The sequence below is a fragment of the Procambarus clarkii genome, unplaced genomic scaffold, assembly GCF_040958095.1.
Source record: "Procambarus clarkii isolate CNS0578487 unplaced genomic scaffold, FALCON_Pclarkii_2.0 HiC_scaffold_499, whole genome shotgun sequence".
NCBI lineage: Eukaryota > Metazoa > Arthropoda > Malacostraca > Decapoda > Cambaridae > Procambarus > Procambarus clarkii.
Genome location: NW_027189532.1, coordinates 137209 through 154459, shown reverse-complemented (window position 1 = coordinate 154459; position 17251 = coordinate 137209). Strand labels below are relative to the sequence as shown.

The 17251-nt window shown below is 37.6% G+C and overlaps 1 long non-coding RNA gene across 1 annotated transcript; it reads left to right on the top strand.

The window, feature by feature from the left end:
- Positions 1 to 5856: 5856 nt before the first annotated feature.
- Positions 5857 to 15657, top strand: LOC138361585 (uncharacterized). The gene is made up of 3 exons (XR_011227044.1): positions 5857 to 5927; positions 11606 to 11712; positions 15053 to 15657. It is a non-coding gene; the product is annotated as an uncharacterized lncRNA (long non-coding RNA).
- Positions 15658 to 17251: the final 1594 nt, after the last annotated feature.

Sequence of the window (17251 nt, the reverse complement as noted above, 5' to 3'; positions counted from 1 at the left end):
TTGACGGCGTCTGCGACTGGTGGGAGCCTCACTCTGGGCCTCATGTTTCCCAAGTGTCACAATCCCTTGGGAAAGTGCCTGGGGGACCAGAGGATCATCAGGGCTGTCTGTTGGAGCAGTACCTCCTGATCGATGGGTGTGTCGACGACGCCGGTGTTGGCTTCTTTGAGGAAAGGCAGGAGGGTGACGAGTGCTAGGCTCCGGCCGAGACTGAGCGTCCATGTCTGTATCCGTGGATGAGTTTCCGTCAATGTCAAGGCTACCCAGGAGGGAAAATCGATTAGCAACCTGGGCGTATGTGGCATGTGACTGGGACAGGCAAGAGCGTCTGCTAGTTCCTACTTGTGAAGAGGCCCGCCCAGGGGGAACCTGGAGGCGAGAAGAAGCGATAGGCTGATTGAGGGTGCGCAACTTCTGGAACAGCTCATGTCGAGGTGACCCCACTGTTTTATGATCGATGTCCAACTGGAGGGCCTCAAGATATACAGGGCAACTCTTAGACGTAACCTTATGATGGCCATGGCATAAACAGCAGCGAGGTGCAGCAGAGCACCCACCGTTATCTCTGTCTGAATGGCCTGTTTTGCCGCAGTTTGCACAACGTGCTGTATTACGGCAGGTCAGGCGACTGTGGCCCAATAGATGACAAGCGTAACATCGTAAAACAGGGAAATTGTAGGGCTGAATCTGATACGAGGTCCTGTGTAGTGCCACTCGGTCAGGGAGCCCAGCAAACACAGAACGTTTGTGGACGTTTTTAAATGGTTCCACAAAGGTAATACTGTAACTTTTGACATAAATACGTATATCTGACATTCTTAAAACCAAAGGATATAACTAAAAACATATATTCTTATGACACAGTTTTTTAAGATTTATGTAAAAATTTAAAAATAATAGTAAATGCTATGGTATTATAATGTTTTCATGCTTTATATTTAAGAATAAATAATTTTCAGTCAACATTTAGTTTTTTTTGTTTACTTTCTGTAAAGCTATCCAATTTACATTCTTATAACATAAATATAACATTTATATGACGTCAGTATAACGTTATTTACACGACATCATTACGTTATTATGATGTTATATTAACGTATAATATAACGTATATATTCATATTAACGTATGAAAACCAGAATATATATTGAACTTTATGTTTTAAACATTGTAAAGTTATCATAAAACTTGGAATAAGACGGTAAGCATGCTTTACTTATGAAAATATACAAACAAATCAACAAAAACATTTTAACATAAAAAACATAAACATAACATAAATTAATTGCATGCATGGGAGTTAACTGGAACTCTGTAATATTGCATACATGAACCTTAAGGTACAAACCCAGTGTATTTACCCATGCAGTTCTTTTCTAAATCTAAATTTTTCCAATTTTTACACTTTGTTTCGAGTTCTGTCTTGTGTTGCTACTTTTAATACCCCATTAATGTCCCCTTTGTTATGTCCATTCATCCCATTGTGCACCTCTACCATATGTCACTCCTAATTCTTTGCTTTTCTAGAGAATGTAATATAAGCTTTGACAATCTTTCTTCATATGACAGGTTAACAGGTAGAACAAAGATTACCATTTATATATGGATAACTATTATAAGTCGGTTTGAATGAGTGAATTGCTGCTTGAAGATAGGTATATACACGTGTGGTACTATCAGATTGCATCGTGGTGAGCCTAAAACCCTTCAGATCCAAGCAAAGGGTAAAATGCCAGCAGATACAATTGTGAACACATTGATACCAAAATGAAAGACATATGACGAGAATTGAGGTAACCAAAGTGAAAAGTGTGTTCACATTACATTGCACTAGAGTGCTCCCAGGTTACTTTCTCTCACTATCTCTGTTTTGTGTGGATGGTCCGCCGTGCTTTCATCACGTCAGCGGGTGGAGCACGCTGCTGTTTTTGACATTTCATGCATAAATTCCGGTTGGAAATTCTATTGCGAACACATTGATACCAAAATGAAAGACCTAGGATGACAATTGAGGTGACCAGAATGAAAAGAGTGTATACATTTTATCGCTCTTGTGCGCTCCCTGGTAACACGCTCTCGCTTTCTCTGTTTGTTGCGGATGGTAAGCCGGGCTTTTGGAGTTTATATGCCTTTAGTCCTGTAGAGAATTCTATTGCGAACACATTGATGCTAAATTGAAAAACCTAGGATGAGAATTGAGGTAACAAAGTTGAAAAGGGTATACACTTTTCAGTATTATCACGCTCAGCTTTCTTTTTCTGGTACCCTTGGCCTACATTCATCTTGTCGGCGGGTGGAGCGCGCTGCTGTCTTTGACATTATATTCACATAGTTCTGTTGGAAATTCTATTGCGAACGCATTGATACCAAAATGAAAGACATAGGACGAGAATTAAGGTGACAAAGTTGAAAAGAGTATACACTTTTCAGTATTTCCGCACACTACCAGGGAATGTCCAAAAAAAAAATGGAGAGAGTGGAGGGGTAACTTGCCCAAAACGCGAAATTGTTTGGGGAGATTAACTTTCGTTCAATACTATAATGCAAGAGGAGCGACACATCTATGGTTCATCCAATAAAATCAGCAGACTTCTAGATGTTACTACTGCTCGGCTTAGACTCGGTTACAAGTATTTCTGGGAATTCTCATTATCTGCCGATGTAGACCTGACCAAATGTTAACTGTCAACAAAATTATTCGCACACCCTCCGTCACTATGTGATAGTGAATTCAGAGACAATTTTATAACCAATGTACCAACGATGTGTCAATATTTCATTCAAAATTATCTGGTACCAGAAATTTTAGCCAAATATCCCCAGTTTGCTAACTGTAAGTAGTAACAAAGTGATTGTAACCTATCCACCGCTGCCCACTGGATGAGGGGCGGTGTGCAGGACAAACATATCAATTGTGACACTAGCTCTCCACATATGTCAGTTGCTTAATTTAGAAACTGTACTTGTGATCGATCTCGAACCTATTGTTGATGTGACGACTTATACTGAATTTTGTAACTAGCTCATCAAGATTGTAACTTGCTTAGCTAAATGAATTGTGGGGTTCAGTCCCTGAGCCCATTATGTGCCTCTGCAACCCTTTCCACTACTGCCCACAAGATGGGTATGGGGTGCATAATAAATGAACTAAACTAACTTTAAGGCATCCTGAAAGAAAGCTTGGAGGGCTTGAAAAATTGCAGAACGAAGCCGTGAGGATAATCCTTGGGTGCCCTCGTACCACAAAGATACTTAATATGAGAAAGGAACTTAATATTCCGAGCGTAGTTTATCGTGTTACTGAAAATAACTGTCAAATTGGTATAAAAATGCTTAGGCTAGCTCATCCTAACCCTTGCACAGAAGCCCTCCAGAATTTCTTTATTGAATGTTGAAAACAACCCTCAAGTTGACTATTTCCGTAACAGCATGCACTCCTGTATGCTAATCCCCACAATCACCAAGCCCACCCGAGTCACTCAAACATCTGCCACTACCCTGGATCACCTTTGGACTAATATAACAGCTCCCCTTACATCTGGGGTAATTTATGACAGAACAACTGACCACTATCCTACTTTCCTCATAGCAAACATTGACACATCACCACCAGAAACCAAAAAACTTTCATTCAGGCTACATAGTGAATCAGCTTTAGGCAATCTCTCTAATGCACTTCACAATATTAACTGGGAATCTGAATTTAATAATTCACAGGATATAAACTCATCAACTAACCTCTTTCTCTACAAAACTCTAAGCCTCTACAACACTCACTGTCCCCTCCTTACCAAACAAGTAACTGATAAAAGAAAAAATAACCCGTGGCTCACAAGTGGCATAATTAAATCAATCAACAAAAAACATGAATACGAAAAGAAATTTAGGAGTGGCCTAATTCCAATGGAAGTAGTTAAAAGGTACTCGTCAGTGCTTACCAGTATCATAAGAAAAGCAAAACTTTCATACTATGAGACTAGATTCAAAGAAGCAAAAGGCAACATGAAAAGCACATGGAATACCATCTCTAACATCCTGGGAACTAAACAACACTCCCACAACCAGATAACACTCTCTAAGGATGGCCTTACACTGTCATCTGACTTAGAAATGGCGAATGAATTTAATAGCTTCTTTTCATCGATTGGTGCTAACCTTGCAAGTAAAATCCCACAGAGTCAGACACATATCAACACATATCTCTCAGGCAGCTATCCAAACTCTCTTCTCTCACCAGTCAGCCCGTCAGATGTTGTGTCCATCATACATTCACTAAAAACCAAAGCTGGGAACATCAGTGAAATCCCATCCATTGTATACAAGAGCGCCTCCAATGCCCTTGCGCCACCTATAGCTCTGCTGTTCAACAAATCCCTTGAGTGTCATACCTTCCCTGATATCCTTAAAAACGCAAGAGTAACGCCAGTTCATAAAGGAGGTAGTGGATTATGTTGCATCTCTGCTTGCCTTGATGACTGAAAGAAAGCTTAAAGGGCTTGAAAACTTGCAGAACGAAGCCTTGAAGATAATCCTTGGATGTCCCTAGTACCACAAAGATACTTAACATGAGGAAGGAACTTAATATTAACTTAATAATAGAATATGAGTGCATATTCTACTGCATTACTATTTGTAATGATCCTCATATTGTGCTTCAGTAATCCAATGTATAACCCTGAGATGTTTTCCTAATTGTACTTAGGATTCCTTGTTCATTATTGTGTATTGTTCTGATCTGCTTTTGTGTCGAAAATTCTTGCATCGTACCTGTAAACAATTTTTTGACAATTTTACTGTAATTATCCTACTTAAAATCATCTGTACTTGTAAAGTAAAGCTGTAATGTACCTGTTAAACACTTTTTATCAATTTTACATTTAATTATTTCTCTAAAACTCTGTTTAAGAATTTGCTCAAAGATTAGTTTAAGGACTTGCCCGAAACGCTATATATGCAAGCTAGTGGTTTTACAAGATTATAATTCTAACTTAAGCTCTATGTTGTCTCTTAACCCCCCAATGTACGTTCTTGTATATATATATATAAATAAATAAAATAAATAAATAACGAGGGATCGAGGCATTAATGCGCAGTACGTGCTTCCCTCATCTGTGACGTCACAGCGCCATCTGACGACAGCATAAACACAGGCGGCCATTTTATGTTCCACCAAGATTAAAAAAAAAAATAATAATTTTGCCCCGAGGGGCGAGTTTATTGGGCAGCGCCCAATGTGTTCGCAATAGAATGTTCTACAAGAACATGTATAAAATAAGTGACACAGAGATTATTGATGTGTGTATTTGTGTGGGTGATTATAAATATGCATGTGTATGTATATATGTATACGTATATATATATATATGTACATGTATGTATGAGAGTGTGTACATGTATATATAACATTAATAATTTTGTAACTAGCGTCAAAAATTGTTATTTGCTTAGCTAAACAAACTAGAGAGTTCAGTTCCTGAACCCATTATGTGCCTCTGTAATCCTTTACACCACCGCCCACGGGATGGGTATGGGGTGCATAATAAAGAAAGAAATTGAAATAATAAGGGTATGAAATGTATCAACATAAAACTTTAATGTTAATGGCCATCAGGTAAAATCAGGTTATTATTTGTAAAGAATTTAAATGAGTTAAACTAAATACGAACTTAATATGTTTTGCTAACGCAAAAATATATTCCCGAGGTATTGTAATTGCAAATAAATATTTAATACAATTATTTGTATCATTTTTTTTATTTTAGATTTCCGTATTGCTTGATAATATATAATAGCGTTTAGATAATGCTAGCGCTGGACATTCTTTAGGCTCGTTGCATGTTGTGGTAGTCGCCGCCATTTTAAAACCATGTCGAGAGGGACTGCTGCTGGCTTATCCACAAAATCCTGCTGCATCTTCAATAGTTAAGGTAACTGTTTTCTTTTATTTGCTCTTAGACATGTGTAGTATATATATAAGCTTGTGGTGGTAGGCTGGATGGTGTGTTGATGGCCCTGAAGGTGTGTTGGTGGCCCTGGCTGGAGGTGTGTTGGTGGCCCTGGCTGGAGGTGTGTTGGTGGCCCTGGCTGGAGGTGTGTTGATGGTGATGTTGTGTTGATGGCCCTGGCTGGAGATGTGTTGATGGTGGTGTTGTGTTGATGGCCCTGGAGGCGTGTTGATGGCCCTGGAGGTGTGTTGATGGCCCTAGCTGGAGGTGTGTTGATGGTGGTGTTGTGTTGATGGCCCTGGCTGGAGGTGTGTTGATGGTGGTGTTGTGTTGATGGCCCTGGAGGTGTGTTGATGGCCCTGGAGGCGTGTTGGTGGCCCTGGAGGCGTGTTGATGGCCCTGAAGGTGTGTTGGTGGCCCTGGCTGGAGGTGTGTTGGTGGCCCTGGCTGGAGGTGTGTTGATGGTGGTGTTGTGTTGATGGCCCTGGAGGTGTGTTGATGGCCCTGGAGGCGTGTTGGTGGCCCTGGAGGTGTGTTGGTGGCCCTGGCTGGAGGTGTGTTGGTGGCCCTGGCTGGAGGTGTGTTGGTGGCCCTGGCTGGAGGTGTGTTGGTGGCCCTGGCTGGAGGTGTGTTGGTGGCCCTGGCTGGAGGTGTGTTGGTGGCCCTGGCTGGAGGTGTGTTGATGGCCCTGGCTGGAGGTGTGTTGATGGCCCTGGCTGGAGGTGTGTTGGTGGCCCTGGCTGGAGGTGTGGTGTTGATGGCCCTGAAGGTGTGTTGGTGGCCCTGGCTGGAGGTGTGTTGGTGGCCCTGGCTGGAGGTGTGTTGGTGGCCCTGGCTGGAGGTGTGTTGGTGGCCCTGGCTGGAGGTGTGTTGGTGGCCCTGGCTGGAGGTGTGTTGGTGGCCCTGGCTGGAGGTGTGTTGGTGGCCCTGGCTGGAGGTGTGTTGGTGGCCCTGGCTGGAGGTGTGTTGGTGGCCCTGGCTGGAGGTGTGTTGGTGGCCCTGGCTGGAGGTGTGTTGGTGGCCCTGGCTGGAGGTGTGTTGGTGGCCCTGGCTGGAGGTGTGTTGGTGGCCCTGGCTGGAGGTGTGTTGGTGGCCCTGGCTGGAGGTGTGTTGGTGGCCCTGGCTGGAGGTGTGTTGGTGGCCCTGGCTGGAGGTGTGGTGTTGATGGCCCTGGAGGCGTGTTGATGGCCCTGGCTGGAGGTGTGTTGGTGGCCCTGGCTGGAGGTGTGTTGGTGGCCCTGGCTGGAGGTGTGTTGGTGGCCCTGGCTGGAGGTGTGTTGATGGCCCTGGCTGGAGGTGTGTTGGTGGCCCTGGCTGGAGGTGTGTTGGTGGCCCTGGCTGGAGGTGTGTTGATGGCCCTGGAGGCGTGTTGATGGCCCTGGAGGTGTGTTGGTGGCCCTAGCTGGAGGTGTGTTGATGGCCCTATATATACATATATATATATATATATATATATATATATATATATATATATATATATATATATATATATATATATATATGTATATATATATATACACATATATATATATATATATATATATATATATATATATATATATATATATATATATATGTATATATATATACATATATATATATATATATATATATATATATATATATATATATATATATATATGTATATATATGTCGTACCTAATAGCCAGAACTCACTTCTCAGCCTACTATTCAAGGCCCGATTTGCCTAATAAGCCAAGTTTTCATGAATTAATGTTTTTTCGTCTACCTAACCTACCTAACCTAACCTAACCTAGCTTTTTTTGGCTACCTAACCTAACCTTACCTATAAATATAGGTTAGGTTAGGTTAGGTAGGGTTGGTTAGGTTCGGTCATATATCTACGTTAATTTTAACTCCAATAAAAAAAAATTGACCTCATACATAGAGAAAAGGGTTGCTTTATCATTTCATAAGAAAAAAATTATAGTAAATATATTAATTCAGGAAAACTTGGCTTATTAGGCAAATCAGGCCTTGAATAGTAGGCTGAGAAGTGAGTTCTGGCTACTAGGTACGACATATATATATATACATATATATATATATATATATATATATATATATATATATATATATATATATGTATATATATATATATATATATATATATATATATATATATATATATATATTATATTATGAATATCAGAGGTCCCAGGACAATTATTGTGCATGTGTAGTATGTATATTTATGTAGTATATTTGGCATATTTAATGGCATTTAGTTAATGCCACTTAGTGGCATGTCTCTGCACCGTTTCCAGTTTGTTGATATGCTTTCTAAGATATGGGCACACCATACAACTGCTGCATACTCCAACTTTGGTGTAACAAAAATTGTGAACAATTTCAAAATTTCTGTTGAAGAAATCCTGTTTCCTAGTTCTGCATCTGTTTTGGTATAACACCTCCTTTTTTACTAGGCCTGCAATTATGAATGCCTTTATAACCAGCTAAGTTGTAGAGTTGGGTATAGTCTTTACTTCAGATTCAGATTCAGATTCAGATGTTTATTCAGGTAAGGTATATACATACAAGTGATGTTACATTAATGGATTGATATATAGATAGATCTAGTACATACAATGCCTAAAGCCACTATTACGCAATGCGTTTCGGGCAACGTTTGGTTACTTAGCCAAGTTTCTGTTAAAATGAGGGTCCGTCTAATTACCACAAGCTACCACAAGCTACACAAGCTTCACAAAGCTTCCTGGCAATACGTTAGTAATGAATAAATATAATAGGTTAGGTTGACCTAACTTAACCTAACCGACGCTTGGATCGTCGACTTGATTTGGCGTCACCAGCTCTTTATTTTCGTCTAATTTCTTTATAAAAAGATCCTTTTTCAGATTAAAATTATGTTTTTTCGTGTTGTACATTCAGCACCAACATTATAATGAGTAAATATATCATATTTATTCATTACTAACGTATTGCCAGGAAGCTGAGTGGGTAGGTCTCGATAAATTTCCTGGTATAATATTATTGTTTGCTATTCTCCATCTTAGACTAGGCAAGTTGAAGTCACCTAGGAAGATAATATGAGGTATCGAGTTCTCCATTTTGTTTATCTGTTCTGTGAATTCCTCGGCCGTTGCATCTGGCGGTTTGTATATTAGAATAATCACTAAATTTATTTTCTCTATTTTTAATCCCAATACCTCTACCACCTCATTTGTAATGTTAAGGAGCTCCGAGCATACAAGGTCTTCCATAGTATACAGACCCACTCCTCCATGTGACCTAATTTTCCTATCACAGTTGTGTACTTTTCGAGACTACATTTCAAATATTCCCTAACATACATGGCTTCTCCCCCCTCTTTGTGTAAAATAGTTTAAATCCATTTATGGGACATTCAGCAAATAGTTCTCTATTTTTTACATTCATCAATGTTTCGGTACGTGCAATAGTATGTATTGTTTCATTGCAGATAACAGCATTTAATTTTTTTTTGTTTCTTAGACTTAGACTCGTACTACCAAGTTGCTGTTGGCAATTGGATAATTTTTTTATGAAGTCATTTGTTATTTTTTCCCCTACTTTAGTAATTTATGCTTTTGATCTCAATTAGTTTTATATCCTAGCTTTTTAATTTTTTCCCCTTATATATTGCCATCTTATCTGTCTGCTTTACATGGCTTAAGCAGAGTCATGTCTGCTTAAGCCTTTGTTATTTTACTAATTTACCTGTTTTAATTATTATTTGTTTTCAAAGTTTAGTTTACCCCATTTTATTTGCTTTTTGCAGTACAATACTTTACTAATAATCTTGTAATAGTAATTGGTAATGTAGCACTTGGCCTTTCTCCTTCAGAATGTATGCACACATTATAGAAAGAAGAAGAGAATACCACACAAGATGGCAGCGTATGTCACGGGCCAAAAAGCGACGCCTAAAAGAACAGGTAAACCTCGAAGTCTTTCAGAGGTTGATAGATGGAAAGCGACTGAATACAGGCAACTCCTTCTCTACACCGGTAAGATTGTACTGAAGGGAATCTTACCCAAAGAATTGTATGACCATTTCCTGACTCTGAGTGTAGCCATTTCTATTCTTGTATCACCTAAATTGATTCAGTTAAATTACAGCCAAAATGCACATGATCTTTTGCTGTACTTTGTGTTAAAGGCTCGTGAGCTGTATGGTAAGGATTTTTTAGTGTACAATGTACACTGCCTAACACACATATCCTCTGATGCCAAAGAGTTTGGTAGTTTGGACAGATGTTCAGCATTTCCATTTGAAAATTACCTGCAGCAGGTTAAGAATATGGTTCGATCAAGTAAAAACCCTCTTGTTCAAGGAGGATTTAAGGGATTTACTGGAGAACTTGGCAAAGGTATATTCACAATAGTCGTCTCTATTACTAATGACACTATTGCAGATGAAAGTATCTTTGTAAGATATTGCTATGCCACCTCCTTTTTTTATTAGGCCTGCAGTTGTGAATGGCTTTATTATCAGCCAAGTTGTAGCATACAACATAGCATATATATGTATATGGCATACATATATATATATATATATATATATATATATATATATATATATATATATATATATATATATATATATATATATATATATATATATATATATATATATATGCGAACAAGCCTGAATGGTCCCCAGGACATATATATATATATATATATATATATATATATATATATATATATATATATATATATATATATATATATATATATATATATATATATATATATATCAAAATTCGTCAGTGTACTACATTTTTGTTGTTGCTTTTAGGTGATGCTTTTAACCAGTGTACGTGGGTCTGATTGTGCAACCATGGTTCGAAGAATAATGAAGATATGAACAAACGGCCTGTGGTCACTATACAGTCTGGAAGGGCAAAAGAAGAAATTGGCATTTCTACAAAAACAAGAACTATATAATGTTATTTTAAGTAAGTAACCAAAAAATTAAATAATTTTTTTAAAGTTTAAAATTCACTTAAAAATTTAAATTTTAAATTAAAAAATTTTAACCAAAAAACTTAATATTTTTCATATTTGGAACCATTCCATAATATTTTCCCAAGCATAAATGATTATATTTCTATCACTTGCTCTTAAGATTGTTTCATTTAATAGAGGTTGGGCATAATTGTTCTCTGCTGCTAATAGAACTGACTGACTTAGCTATAGGAAAATGTAAACTTAATTGGTTTATCCATTACAGTATTTTGCAGTTTATTTCATGATCCTGTGCTTAATACTTGCATAAATAGTAGATTACAAAATGCATTTTTATATCATTAGTATTGAATAATAATAATGCAAATAATTGACTTATAAATGATGTACAATTAATTGGTAGGTGATATTATATTATTAATATTTTTTCATTCTTGCAAAGCCTTAACAAAGCCATTAACATGTTAATATAAACTTGATCACCTTCCACTTATTTTCTCATGTGCTACCTACATGTACAAAACCTTATTCCTAAATGCATATTTTGTTCTGAAGCTTGTCCTTTATATGTTGTGTATCACCATCTCTGGAGAGTTTTATCTGATTGATGTATAAATTACTTTTAGTTTTACAGAATATTATTGTTATACTGAATTTATTATTATATAAATAACTTAATTTTACAGAATCATCTATCAACGCACATCCACAAGTTGAGGAGGAGGATGTGACCTTCCAGATTTCTCAAGTACTGAAACATAGACCAAACAGGCCTGGTGGATCTAGGTACAAGGTAAAATAATTTAAATTTTTTTTTTTTTTCCTAATTGTCCGATATATATATATATATATATATATATATATATATATATATATATATATATATATATATATATATATATATATATATATATACATGTCGTACCTAGTAGCCAGAACGCACTTCTCAGCCTACTATGCAAGGCCAAATTTGCCTAATAAGCCAAGTTTTTCTGAATTAATATATTTTCTATAATTTTTTTCTTATGAAATGATAAAGCTACCCATTTCATTATGTATGAGGTCAATGTTTTTTTATTGGAGTTAAAATTAACGTAGATATATGACCGAACCTAACCAACCCTACCTAACCTAACCTATCTTTATAGGTTAGGTTAGGTTAGGTAGTAGAGAAAGTTAGGTTAGGTTAGGTTAGGTAGTCGAAAAACAATTAATTCATGAAAACTTGGCTTATTAGGCAAATCGGGCCTTGCATAGTAGGCTGAGAAGTGAGTTCTGGCTACTAGGTACGACATATATATATATATATATATATATATATATATATATATATATATATATATATATATATATATATATATATATATATATATATATATATATATATATATATATATATATATATATAATATGTGTGTGTGTGTGTCGTACCTAGTAGCCAGAACGCACATCTCAGCCTACTATACAAGGCCCGATTTGCCTAATAAGCCAAGTTTTCATGAATTAATGTTTTTTCGACTACCTAACCTAACATTTTCAGCTACCTAACCTAACCTATAAAGATAGTTTAGGTAGGGTTGGTTAGGTTCGGTCATATATCTATATTAATTTTAACTCCAATAAAAAAAGAATTGACCTCATACATAATGAAATGGATAGCTTTATCATTTCATAAGAAAAAAATAGAGAAAATATATTAATTAATGAAAACTTGGCTTATTAGGCAAATCGGGCCTTGCATAGTAGGCTGAAAAGTGCATTCTGGCTACTAGGTACGACATATATATATATATATATATATATATATATATATATATATATATATTTATATATATATATAATATATATATATATATTTATATATATATATATATATATAATATATATATATATATATATATATATATATATTTATATATAATATATATATATATATTATATATATATATATATATATATATATATATATATATATATATATATATATATATATATATATATATATATATAGTGTGTGTGTAAATACCTAAGTGTAGTTACAGGATGAGACCGTCTTCCCAGCACTCTTTGTCATATAACGCTTTGAAACTACTGACAGTCTTGGCCTCCACCACCTTCTCACCTAACTTGTTCCAACCGTCTACCACGCTATTTGCGAAAGTGAATTTTCTTATATTTCTTTAGCATCTGTGTTAAGCTAGTTTCAATCTATGACCTCCTGTTCTTGAAGTTCCAGGTCTCAGGAAATCTTCGCTGTCGATTTTATCAATTCCTGATACTATTTTGTATGTAGTGATCATATCACCTCTTTCTTCTGTCTTTTAGTTTTGGCATATTTAATGCCTCTAACCTCTCCTCGTAGCTCTTGCCCTTCAGTTCTGGGAGCCACTTAGTAGCATGTCTTTGCACCTTTTCCAGTTTGTTGATGTGCTTCTTAAGATATGGGCCAACTTCTGTTGTTGGGCACCACACAACAGCTGCATATTCTAGCTTTGGCGTAACAAAAGTCATGAACAATTTCTTTAGTATATCACCATCCATGTATTTAAACGCAATTCTAAAGTTAGAAAGCGTAGCATAGGCTCCTCGCACAATATTCTTTATGTGGTTCTCAGGTGATAGTTTTCTATCTAGAACCACCCCTAGATCTCTTTCTTTATCAGAATTCTTTAAAGATTTCTCACATAATATATAGGTTGTGTGGGGTCTATGTTCTCCTGTTCCACATTCCATTACATGGCATTTATTAACATTAAATTCCATTTGCCAAGTGGTGCTCCATATACTTATTTTATCCAGGTTTTCTTGAAGGGCATGACAATCATCTAAATTTCTTATCCTTCCTATTATCTTAGCATCATCAGCAAACATGTTCATGTAATTCTGTATACCAACTGGTAGATCATTTATGTAGACAATAAACATCACTGGTGCAAGAACTGAACCCTGTGGTACTCCACTTGTGACATTTCTCCAGTCCGATACATTGCCTCTGATTACTGCCCTCATTTTTCTATCAGTCAGAAAATTTTTCATCCATGTTAGAAGCTTACCTGTCACCCCTCCAATATTTTCCAGTTTCCAGAACAACCTCTCTATGTGGAACTGTCGAATGCCTTTTTTAGGTCCAGATAGATGCAGTCAACCCAACCATCTCTTTCCTGTAATATATCTGTTGCTCGATCATAGAAACTGAGTAAATTCGATACACAGGATCTTCCAAATCGAAAACCATACTGTCTGTCTGAAATTATATCATTTCTCTCCAGGTGTTCTACCCATTTAGTTTTAATTATTTTTTCCAATATTCCAATTCCAATTTTTTCCAATAATGTGTGTGTGTGTATGTATATTTGTGTTGTTGAATATGACCGAAAGTCATAGTCTTTCTGCCCCTCTCCTTACTGCTATTGTTGTTTCTCGCATCTTTGTATTGCTTGTATGTTTGGGCAATTTTTCCCTTTTTCCTAGTTCTGCATCTCTGCTTTAGTATAAATTTTGTTGTGCCATTATCATATATTTCACAAAACTTGACATACATCTCATTTACTTCATGTCCTAACAGCAAGTGTTTGTCAAATTCCTTAAGGAAATATCTGAGTTCCCCATAATGACCTCTCCACAAGTCAGGTTTTTCAACTGCTTCAAGCTCATTTTCTTCCAGATTATAATGCATTGCATACTTTATTCCCAAAAAGACATGGTCACTTTTACCCAAGTGACAATGTCACTTGGGTAAAAGGAGGGAGGTACTGAAAGGAGGAAAAGGGAGGTACCAAAGGAGGGAGGTACTGAATGATAAATATATCTTTCTCTTTCCTGGTAAATATAATATCCAGCATGGAGGGAACATCCCCTTCCCTCATCCTCGTAGCTTGTTTAACATGTAGAAACATGAATGTTTACAGGGTGAGGTTTACGAAATTATATATATATATATATATATATATATATATATATATATATATATATATATATATATATATATATATAATATATATATATATAATATATATATATATATAATATATATATATATATATATATATATATATATAAAATATATAAAGTTTGTGTGTGTGTAATTTATATAAATAAGTAATTAAATATTAATTTTGTTAATATCTTTTCAGGGAAAACTTGCAAGTACAATTCGTATACAAGAGGGGCAACAAGAGCCAGAGGATGTCTACTAAGAAAATATATAAGTCTTTATCCTCACACTCTTGATATATGGTCTTCTCTGGTCTCTTTATTTTCTCTCCTCACAAATGTCCCTTTTTTTTTTATTTCTTTTACGTTTCTCTCCTGTTTTTCTTAACTTTTAATCTCTCCTTTCTTCCTCTCTTCTAACACCTCTCGTTTCCTGTCTCTTCTAGCTTCTCTCTTCCTTTACTTTTTATATTTGTGGTATTCATTTATGTCATTTTTATCTTGTATATTTTTCTTGTATTTTTTTCTTATCTTGTGTTTCTCTTCCCCTTCTCTTCAATGATTTCTCATTTCTCTCCTCTCTCTGTTGTTTCTGTTCTGTCTTCTCTCTCCTTGCCTTAATTTTGTTCTGTCTCCTCTTTTGTTGTGTGTGTGTCTTTCTGTCTCTGTCTCTCTCTTTCTCTCTCTCTCTCTCTCTTTCTTTCTCTTTCTTTCTCTTTCTTGCTCTCTCTCTGGCTCTCTTGCTCTCTCTCTCTGTCTCTCTCTCTCTCTCTCGCTCTCTCTCTCGCTCTCTCTCTCGCTCTCTCTCTCTGGCTCTCTTGCTCTGGCTCTCTTGCTCTCTCTCTCTCTGGCTCTCTCTCTCTCTCTGGCTCTCTGGCTCTCTCTGGCTCTCTCTCTCTCTCTGGCTCTCTTGCTCTCTCTCTGGCTCTCTTGCTCTCTCTCTGGCTCTCTTGCTCTCTCTCTGGCTCTCTTGCTCTCTCTCTGGCTCTCTTGCTCTCTCTCTCTGGCTCTCTCTCTCTCTCTCTCTCTCTGGCTCTCTCTCTGGCTCTGGCTCTCTCTCTCTCTGGCTCTCTCTTTCTCTCTGGCTCTCTCTCTCTCTGGCTCTGGCTCTCTGGCTCTGGCCCTCTCTCTCTCTCTCTCTCTCTCTCTCTCTCTCTCTCTCTCTCTCTCTCTCTCTCTCTCTCTCTCTCTCTCTCTCTCTCTCTCTCTCTCTCTCTCTCTCTCTCTCTCCCCCTCTCTTTCTCTCTTTCTCTGGCTCTCTCGCTCTCTCGCTCTCTCTGGCTCTCGCTCTCTGGCTCTCTCTCTCTGGCTCTCTCTCTCTCTGGCTCTGACTCTCTCTCTAGCTCTGACTCACTCTCTCTCTGGCTCTGGCTCACGCTCTCTCTCTCTGGCTCTCTCTCTCTCTCTCTGGCTCTGGCTCTCTCTCTCTCTCTCTCTCTCTGGCTCTCTCTCTGGCTCTGGCTCTCTCTCTCTCTCTGGCTCTCTCTCTCTCTGGTTCTCTCTCTCTCTCTGGCTCTCTCTGGCTCTCTCTTTCTCTCTGGCTCTCTCTTTCTCTCTGGCTCTCTCTCTCTCTCTCTCTGGCTCTGGCCCTCTCTCTCTTTCTCTGGCTCTCTCGCTCTCTCTGGCTCTCGCTCTCTGGCTCTCGCTCTCTCTGGTTCTCGCTCTCTGGCTCTCTCTCTCTCTGGCTCTCTCTCTCTCTCTGGCTCTCTCTCTCTCTCTGGCTCTGGCTCTCTCTCTCTGGCTCTGACTCTCTCTCTAGCTCTGACTCACTCTCTCTCTGGCTCTGGCTCACGCTCTCTCTGGCTCTCTCTCTCTCTGGCTCTGGCTCTCTCTCTGGCTCTGGCTCTCTCTCTCTCTGGCTCTGGCTCTCTCTCTCTCTGGCTCTGGCTCTCTCTCTCTCTGGCTCTCTCTTTCTCTCTGGCTCTCTCTCTCTCTCTCTGGCTCTGGCTCTCTCTCTCTCTCTCTGGCTCTGACTCTCTCTCTCTCTGGCTCTGGCTCACGCTCTCTCTCTGGCTCTCGCTCTCTCTCTCTGGCTCTCATATTTCATTTGATTTAAAAATGTCTGAGATTTTTACTTAATCTAAGTTATATTGCATGGTGCTAATATGAATATTATACATGACTTTTTTCTTTTCTTTCTCTCTCTCTTTCTCCCTTTCTTTCTTTCTCTTTCTTTCCTTCTCTCTCTCTTTTTCTTTCTCTTTCTACATGAATATTATACTTGACTGTTTACATTCACTTGTAGATTTTTATTTTTAGTTAATTAGTCCTAAACTTTTGATTAATAGATTTTTATTATTAGTCATAGAAAAACTATAATGTTATATGTATACTCGGAAAATTTTACTTGTTTTAGTTTTAAGTAACAATAACTGCTTGTAACGTCAGACTGATCTCAG